Source organism: Aegilops tauschii, chromosome 3 (assembly GCF_002575655.3).
Source record: "Aegilops tauschii subsp. strangulata cultivar AL8/78 chromosome 3, Aet v6.0, whole genome shotgun sequence".
Lineage (NCBI taxonomy): Eukaryota > Viridiplantae > Streptophyta > Magnoliopsida > Poales > Poaceae > Aegilops > Aegilops tauschii.
This window is the reverse complement of record NC_053037.3, coordinates 330364673-330374180: the sequence shown is the minus strand read 5'-3', so window position 1 is coordinate 330374180 and position 9508 is coordinate 330364673.

Sequence of the window (9508 nt, the reverse complement as noted above, 5' to 3'; positions counted from 1 at the left end):
TAAACACTTTGTTGTAGATATTTAGTTCTCCAAGTGTGCTTGAATTGATAATGCAACTGCTAATACTTACTGTCGTGGACTTAACACGGCAGATGTCCTAGCGAAAGGACTTAGTCGTGGAGCCATCGCAACTAGGTTAGGTTAAAGGGGTTAATCGGGACAAAGGACACAGAGAGTTTATACTGGTTCAGCCCCTCGTGTTGGAGGTAAAGGCCTACTCCAGTTTGGGATTGTATTGCTTGGGTTTCAGTTACCAGGGATCCAATACGCTTGACCTAGTTCTCGGTCTCTTGTTTCTTGCCCTTAACTCACCGCCGGGTCACCCCTTTATATACACAGGTTGATGCCCGGCGGCTTACAGAGTCCCGGCCGGCTCATACACAACGTGTCCGGCTCGATGACTAACTAAGCTTGCCTTACAGAACACGTTATGCATATGGCGGTTCATCCTCTTTGGCCTCAAGTCGCCTCTGGGTCTTGGGCCGTCAATAGGCTTGCCATGACCCGCCATCTTTATTTACAAGTCGCCAGTGGTATGACCCGGCCCCTCTTGGGCGGGTCATACCCAGTAGTTATATCCCCAACATTAGGCCCCAGGTTGATTTGAACTTGTTCACATCAATCTTCAGTACCTGACTTGTCAAAATCTTGCATCGTCCATTTAACAAACTTGATGTAACCCGCCATGACGTCATCTCACAGAATCATGTTTGTCGGATCACGGGTTCCGGCAAAACCCTCAAGGTTCGAACACTGGGGTGCGCACGAAGATCTCCCCTTACCGATCCACGTCCTAGCTTCGCTAAGATCTCACGGACTATCTCGACGAACTAGCAACACAAAAAACACAAGGATTATACTGGTTCGGGCCACCATTGTGGTGTAATACCCTACTCGAGTGTGGTGGTGGTGGATTGCCTCTTGGGCTGAGGATGAACAGTACAAGGGGAAGAACAGCCTCCTGAGGTTGAGGTGTTCTTGTGCTTGGCGAACTGTGTGGGTGAGGATTTGATCCCGTCGAGATTAGATGCCTCCTAGTGTGGTGGCTAGCCCTATTTATAGTGGCCCTGGTCCTCTCCCCAAATATTGAGCGGGAAGGGAGCCAAAAACGGCCAATTTGAAAGGGGACAGCTAGTACAACTTATCCTGACAAAAGCAGTCTTCGCCTACAAAAGGCTTTGGTGGTGACGCCGTCTTGGGCTCCATGGTGACCTCCGTCTTGCCGTCCTGCTCGTCTTGGTCTCGTTGCACCGATATGGAAACCTTTGCTTGATGCCTCGGTACTCCTCGCCTGCCCTTGCTTCCTTAGCACCAAAGAGAAAACAAGGACACTGTGCGCGCTGGCGCCCGCCTGATCTTGATCGTCATGGCTCACGTCACGAGAAGCTCGCGAGGTTTGCCTTGCCTTGATCTCTCCGCCCCTCGCAAGCCAACCTGGGGGGCCGCTCCCGAGGAGGTCTTGTGTCGTCCGCCTCGTGAGGCTTGGCCCCTCGCGAGGGTCTTGTATGCCTTGCTGGTGAAGATGGGCCGTACGGGCCCGCTCGCAGAGCCACGCCGTGGGCCGCAGGCAGGCAAGTCTGGGGACCCCCATTCCCAGAACAAGCCCCCGGGCCCAAGCCGCGCTCGGGCTTAGCTTTGAGGCGAAGCCAAAGGTCAAGGGCGGAGCGCCGCGGGCCCCAATAGCCCGCGGCCTTGGTCGACGCGTGGCGGTTGATTGGACGTGGGCGTCTCCACTTCCCCACGCTGCCTCGGCAACTGCCCGACTGTCAAAAGGCTGGCGTAGACAGCGCTTGTCTTCACTGCTTCCCTTCGCCTTGCTTAGATCCCCTTTCTTGCGCCCTGCCTCCGAAATCCCCAGATCTGCTTTCGTCCTCCACTGCATCAACAACCAATGGCGCCGCGCAAGGTCAAGCCCTCCTTTTCGCCGGCTTGGTATGAACCAGCTCTCGACGTGCCCAATGTCTCGGAGAAGAGCCTCGCCGCCACACACTTGCTGACGGTAGGGGAGAGCAACGAGAGGGGGAAGACGGAGCTCCGGGTCGCCTCCGACGTGCCGGAGCCTGAGGGAAGCACCTTCTTCCCCTCCACGAGCAGTATCGCCGCAGGGTTGGTTCCTGAGGGAGTCCTGGATTAGGGGGTCCTCGGACGGCCAGACTATATCCTTTAGCCGGACTGTTGGACTATGAAGACACAAGATTGAAGACTCCGTCTCATGTCCGGATGGGACTCTCCTTGGCGTGGAAGGCAAGCTTGGCAATACGGATATGTGGATCTCCTCCTTTGTAACCGACTCTGTGTAACCCTAGCCCCCTCCGGTGTCTATATAAACCGGAGGGTTTAGTCCGTAGGACAACAACAATCAGACCATAGGCTAGCTTCTAGGGTTTAGCCTCTACGATCTCGTGGTAGATCAACTCTTGTAATACTCATATCATCAAGATCAATCAAGCAGGAAGTAGGGTATTACCTCCATCGAGAGGGCCCGAACCTGGGTAAACATCGTGTCCCCCGCCTCCTGTTACCATCCGCCTTAGACGCACAGTTCGGGACCCCCTACCGGAGATCCGCCGGTTTTGACACCGACATTGGTGCTTTCATTGAGACTTCCACTGTGCCGTCACCATAAGGCTTGATAGCTCCTTCGATCATCGACAACGATGCGATCCGGGGCGAGGTTTTCCTCCCCGGACTGATCTTCGTATTCGGCGGCTTCGCACTGCGAGCCAACTCGCTTGGCCATCTGGAGCAGATCGAAAGCTACGCCCCTGGCCATCAGGTCAGGTTTGGAAACTTGAACTATACTGCCGACATCTGTGGAGACTTGACCTTCGATGGATTCGAGCCCATGTCAGGTGAGCTGCACAGTCACGATGGGCATGACTTAGCTCTGCCGTCGGACAGTGTTCGGGAGATCACACCTGCAACTACTCCGGCCCTCAACCCGGAGCAGATTGCGCCGTCCGAGGACGGGTGGATGGACCCCGCCTCGGAGGCCGCACACTCAGTGGAGATAGAGCCGAATACTGACTTCACCTCCTACGAGACCTGTGTCGCCGGATCCTCGGATTCGTCCCCGGCCACAGGCCCCAAATCGCCTGCGTCCATGCCTATCGAATCTGATTGGGCGCAGATCATGGAGTTTACCTCCGCGGATATCTTTCAGCACTCACCTTTTGGCGATGTGCTAAATTCATTAAGGTCTCGCTCCTTGTCAGGAGGCCCTTGGCCGAACTATGTCCGGCTCGAATGGGAGGCGGACGACGAAGAAATTCGTTCCCCACCCACCACCCACTTAATAGCCACTGTCGATGACTTAACCGACCTGCTCGATTTCGACTCCGAAGACATCGACGGTATGGACGACGATGCAGGAGAAGAACAGGAACCACCGCCCACACGGCGCTGGACAACCACTTCATCACACGATACATATATATGGTGGATACACCCAAAGAAAACAATGACGAGGAATGGAAGGATGCAGCGAAGGATAGTTCCCTCGAGAAGCAACCAAAGCGACGGCATAGGCGCCGCTCCAAATCCCGCCTCGGCAAAAACAGCGATAACAGCGCAAGAAAAAATAATACCCCGGTCGACTCCAGAGGAAACAACGACCACACGGACCCAGCGACAGAGCAGGATGAACCAGCGGACGGCGAACATAGTACGGAGCCTCTGTCCAATCACGGCGACACCGAGGATAAAGCTCATCAACCTCTCTCCGGAGAGGAAAACAGTCCGGACGATGATGCACACATCATCCCGGAAAGGCACTTGGAACAAGAGAACCTCCATAGAAGGCTTATTACCACCGCGAGGAGTCTGAAGAAGCAGAAGCAAAGGCTCAAGGCCGCGCAAAATACGCTCAACAGTAGATGTTACAAAGTGCTCGACACTGAAGAAAAGTACGGTGGCAGTCACCACACAAAGAGCTATCCAAAGCGCAAGCTATTGCCTGAATTCGATGATGAGGCCTTAGAGCCTGCACAGCCGAAAAATAAAACGGCCGACCGGTCAGATCGACCACCTCATGGCCGCGATAGGGCGGCTAACGAGGCCGCACATAAGTCAGCACACGATTCACGTGAGGACTTGCATCAAAAAGCCAGCGTGACCAGATCCATCTACGGATCTAGGAAGCGCGCTACAGCGCAGAATCAAAACCGAACACTACAACCGTCAGAACGCCATGACACATCCAAATACAGGGGTGCTGCGCACCCCCTATGCTTCACCAATGAGGTGCTGGATCACGAATTTCCAGAGGGATTCAAACCCGTGAACATAGAGGCGTACGACGGAACGATAGACCCTGGGGTCTGGATTGAGGACTTCATCCTCCATATCCATATGGCTCGCGGAGACGATCTCCACGCCATCAAATACTTGCCCCTCAAGTTGAAAGGACCAGCTTGGCACTGGCTGAAGAGCCTCCCCGAAAATTCAATTGGAAGTTGGGAGGAACTTGAGGATGCTTTTAGGGCTATCTTTCAAGGGACCTATGTCCGACCTCCAGATGCAGACGATTTAAGTCATATAATTCAACAGCCCGGAGAGTCAGCCCGAAAGCTTTGGAACAGATTTCTCCTAAGAAGTATCAAATCGTCGACTGCCCGGACGCCGAAGCCTTAGCAGCTTTCAAACACAGCGTCCGAGACGAATGGCTCGCCAGACACCTCGGCCAAGAAAAACCGAGGACAATGGCAGCCCTAACAAGCCTTATGACCCGCTTTTGCGCGGGTGAAGATAGCTGGCTGGCCCGTAGTAGCACCAGCGACCCAGGCACATCTGAAGTCAGGGATGGCAATGGAAAACCACGACGCAGTAAAAGCAAGCGTCGAAATAACGAAGATAGCCCAGACAACACAGCGGTAAATGCCGGATTTAGGGGCTCTCGACCCGGTCAACGGAAAAAGCCTTTCAAAGGCAACAGAGATGGACCGTCCAGCCTAAACAAGATTCTAGACAAATTATGTCAGATTCATGGCACCTCCGATAAACCTGCAAATCACAACCACAGAGAATGCTGGGTCTTCAAGCAGGCCGGCAAGCTAAACGCCGAACACAAGGGGAGGGAGACACCAAGTGAAGACGAGGATGAGCCTCGCCAGCAAAACACTGGGGGACAGAAAAAATTCCCACCAGAGGTCAAAATAGTGAACATGATTCACGTAACAAAAAGGAGGAGCAAACACGCACTCCGAGACATATGCGGCGTAGAGCCCGTCACCCCTAAATTCAGCCCATGGTCGGCCTGCCCGATCACTTTTGATCATTGGGATCTCCCGACTAGTATCCGGCATGGAGGATTGGCCGCCTTGGTGCTAGACCCAATAATCAACGGATACCATCTCACCCGAGTCCTCATGGACGGCGGCAGTAGTCTTAATCTGATATATCAGGACACAGTCCGCAAAATGGGGATAGACCCAATGAGAATTAGCCAAAGCAATACTACCCTTAAAGGAGTAATACCGGGCCCAGAGGCCCGCTGCACGGGCTGTCTCGTACTAGAGGTTGTATTCGGTTCTCCCGACAACTTCCGAAGTGAAAAGTTAACCTTCGACATCGCTCCATTCCGAAGCGGCTATCAAGCACTACTCGGAAGAACAGCATTCGCTCGTTTTAATGCAGTACTGCATTATGCTTATCTTAAGCTCAAAATGCCCGGTCCATGCGACATCATCATAGTTAGCGGAAACACTGGGCGTTCTTTACGCGCGGAAGAACGTGTGGCGGCTCTAGCAGCCGCACACTAAACGGCCTCCCCAACCAGAATAAATGATCAGTCGTCAAGACCATGGACACGGCTAGACGAGTCCGGCGCACCACTAGCTATAACAGCTTAGATAAACCTGAGATTGGTTTGATGGATATACCCCCATAGGCGGTACCAGGGGCTTCCTGCATGTAAAAAGGACTACAGTTCGGCTTGACCTCATTTAGATTGAATTTTAATGAGAATAATTAGGTTCTGGCACGAAGACTTTCATCTAAGTTTTTTTCTTTTATAGATGACAATCGTGCTACACCCTTCCAGGATACGGCACAACGGAGACACACGCGCAGACGTGCAGCAGGGCCCCACTCAAAGGTTTCTTTTTAGATTAAGACCCTGTGTAAACCTTTCTTACTGTCTCTTGTTGCTTCACACCCTCCAGATACTCAACACAACCGAGAGGGATGCTGGCGTTATTGGCATTTCGCCACGTCAGACTAATGCACGTACCTGGAAATTCAGGGTTCAAGGGCGTTACTCAGCCCGGTATATGTTGTAAAGACCGAATACCTTAGGGAGTGTTCGGCGTCGCGAGTTTGGCCTTATATGCATCAGATCCGAATCATGTCTTTGGTCAAATGTTGGGTTTGCCCGGCTCCCGTGTTTTGCTACCTTACGTGCCGCTCTATCGGCTAAGGTGGCACCGGGAGAACTGCTGCGATTGTGCCCTGGTTCATCTGGACGAGCACCTCAGTAGAGAAAGCCGAAAACTGACTGTCATGATAAAGCGCGAGACTGGTCAACCACTCGATGACCTAGCGGAATCTTCGGGATTACTCCGCATTAACGAAGGGCCGGTTTTCCCGGTCATGTACGTACGCTCCCCATACTCGGATGAGCGCGGAAGTACCAGGGGCTATATAGTAGCCCCACTGTCAAACTCCTATGGTTAAGTGAAAGTGTTAAAGCAATATAGTCTGTTTGCCTCGTTCGCCGCGCTACCACCTCCTTAATGGACCAAGACATTGGATCAAGTGTGAACACGCACTTTTGCGAACACCCCCGCATTATATGCGTGGGGGCTGAAGCCGATGACTGCAAACTTTCAGGTTATATATATATACATACATACATAAACGCCCGCACATGAGGCATAATAATACTTTCAGGCAAAAGTATAAACACAGCCTTTATAGTCATAATAGCATTGTTTTTACAATTGGGATACATGTCACTAGAACATGATACTCTTCGAGCACTGAGCCTCTATTAAATGAGCGCCTTCTAGGACTTCTTCAAAATAGTGCCCAGCCGATACCCGGCCTACGGCCGAACTCTAGGTTGCAATAGCGGTGGCCTCCATCTCTGCCCAGCATGTCTTGACACGGGCAAGAGCCATCCGCGCACCCTCTATGCACGCCGACCTCTTCACAGCGTCAATATGCGGCACAACACCAAGGAATCGTTGCACTAAGCCAAAATAACTATTCGGCCTTGGTCCTTCCGGCCAAAGATGATCCACAACAGACCTCATGGCAAGCCCGGACAACCTATGGAGCTCGGTCCACTCGGCCATTTGCTCATTTAACAGCAGCGGACGCACTGGAGCATTGAACTGCGACCAGAACAACTTTTCCACTTCGTGATCTTTTTGATCTTTGAAAAACTTGGTCGCATCAGCAGCACTCGCTGCCAAATCCAAGTACGCGTCCGCATAACTCCATAATTGATCCAGAAGGGCATACTTAGGACCTCCGAACTTCGTCTGCAACCAAAAGGGCTTCCCAGCCGTGATATCTCCGGCTTGACGTAGCTCCTCCTTCGCCGCTCTGATTTTAGAGCGGGTTTCCTTGGCTGCTACCATGGCTTTCTCCAGGTCCGCCGTGTTCATTTGACTTTCCCTTTCAAGAAGTTCATACCGGTCGGCGGCATCTTTTAAGTCAACAACCATCTTGGCTATTTTCTCTTTGCTCTGGCTATGCGCAGCCTGTTCGGCTCTTAACTCTTCGACCGCCTTTAGGGCGGCCGCGTCACTCCTCCTGGCTTGTTCCTTGGCTCGGGCAAGTTCCGCCCGAAGGGTCTCCACGGCGGCAGCTCCATCTGCAGTCACATCATATTATGGAGACCAGCATCATGCTCCTCTTAATATATGTTGATGACCGGAGAATACATACCCTGTGCTTCGTCAAGCCGCTTGTTTACAAGCACGATGTCGGCATCCGCTGCATCAAGCTGCCGCTTCAGTTCGGCAAACTCACCAGTCCGGCTAGCCACCGAACCCTCAGCCGCCTACACATGAAAGAAGTATGATCATTACCTGGGACTACGATCCTCTGTTTGCCGCCTTTCGACAGCAACCAGAGTCTCAGGGGCTACTATCTTCATAGGGCACACCTAGCGTGTGCGGTACCGTCAAAAAATATATATTACTTTGCGTACCTCAAAGCCTCTTAGCAGGCTCATAAAGGCTTCATGCAACCCACTTTCGGTGGATGAAATTCTCTCCAACACCGTACCCATTAGAGTACGATGCGCCTCTGAGATAGACGCTTGCTCCAGAAGACTCATCAGTGCGTCCGGTCGTGCACTGGACAGCCCCAGACTCTTTTTGTGGCTCTCCTTAGGAGCCGAATACTCCGGACTTCGAGTGGCCGAAGGGTTACCTTCTGGCCTTGGCGGATCAGGAGAAATCCTCCATGACGACACCTCAGGGTCGTCAGCCTCATGAGGTGGGGAGGCACGGGGAGGTGTTTCGCTCTCCATCATCTTCGGAAGAAGATCCCCCGAAGACGAACTCTGTCGAGAAGGGCTACGATCTGAACTACAAGACATACTTCTCGGTTATTGTTCTCGGAAATGAAGCAGGGTATATTTATTATAAAGTACTTTTGTTTACTTACAGCTTGGTGGAGGGATGAGCCCCTTGCGGGCACTGTGCGGTAAGGACGCCCTCCGAGGCAGGGCCCCTTGGCGAAGATTTCTTCCCTCGTTTGGAAACCATCGTTTCCAAGTCTTCCGAGGCGGTCCTCTTCCTTCCTTGGGGAGAGGGAATTTTAGATTCTTCTCCTCGGTTATACTCCTTCGCGGAGGCACTAATTCCCCTGGTTTGGATGAATAATGAGTGAGGCCCGCTTTCGGCTTCTTTATTCCTCCCTTTATCTTCCCCTGATGGCGCTTGATAAGGCGCAAGCTCAAGCATCCTAGCTAGTATAGGATCTAGTGAGCCTTCGGGAAGGGGGGCCGAACACCTGATCATCTTCGCCTTTTTTAGCCAGTCCTAGTCAAAAGGCGACTTTTCAGAATGATGTTGTGATAAATTAAAAAGACAACGTGTTCGGCCGTGGAATTACTTACTTGGGTGTCTGGACGATTGCAGTTCAGACCCGCATCCTTGGTGGTGTCCGGACACTTTATTCCTGATCCGAAGAACAATCCATACATCTCTTCGAGTGTCGCGCCGAAGAATTGTTGAATAGTTCGCAGTCCTTCCGGGTTGAACTCCCACATACGGAGAGATCGGTGTTGGCATGGCAGGACCCGACGAACTAGCATGACTTGCATTACCTTGACAAGGCTGACATCTCCCTTGAAGAGATCTCTGATGCGGCTCTGCAATGTCGGCACATCATTAGCTGGCCCCCAGTCCAGCCCTTTGTTGACCCATGACGCCAATTGTGGCGGAGGGCCCGGATGGAAGGCGGGGACAGCTATCCACTTACCGCTTCGAGGAGCGGTGATGTAAAACCACTCCCGCTGCCATGACTTGGATGTCTCCGGGAAGGAACCCTT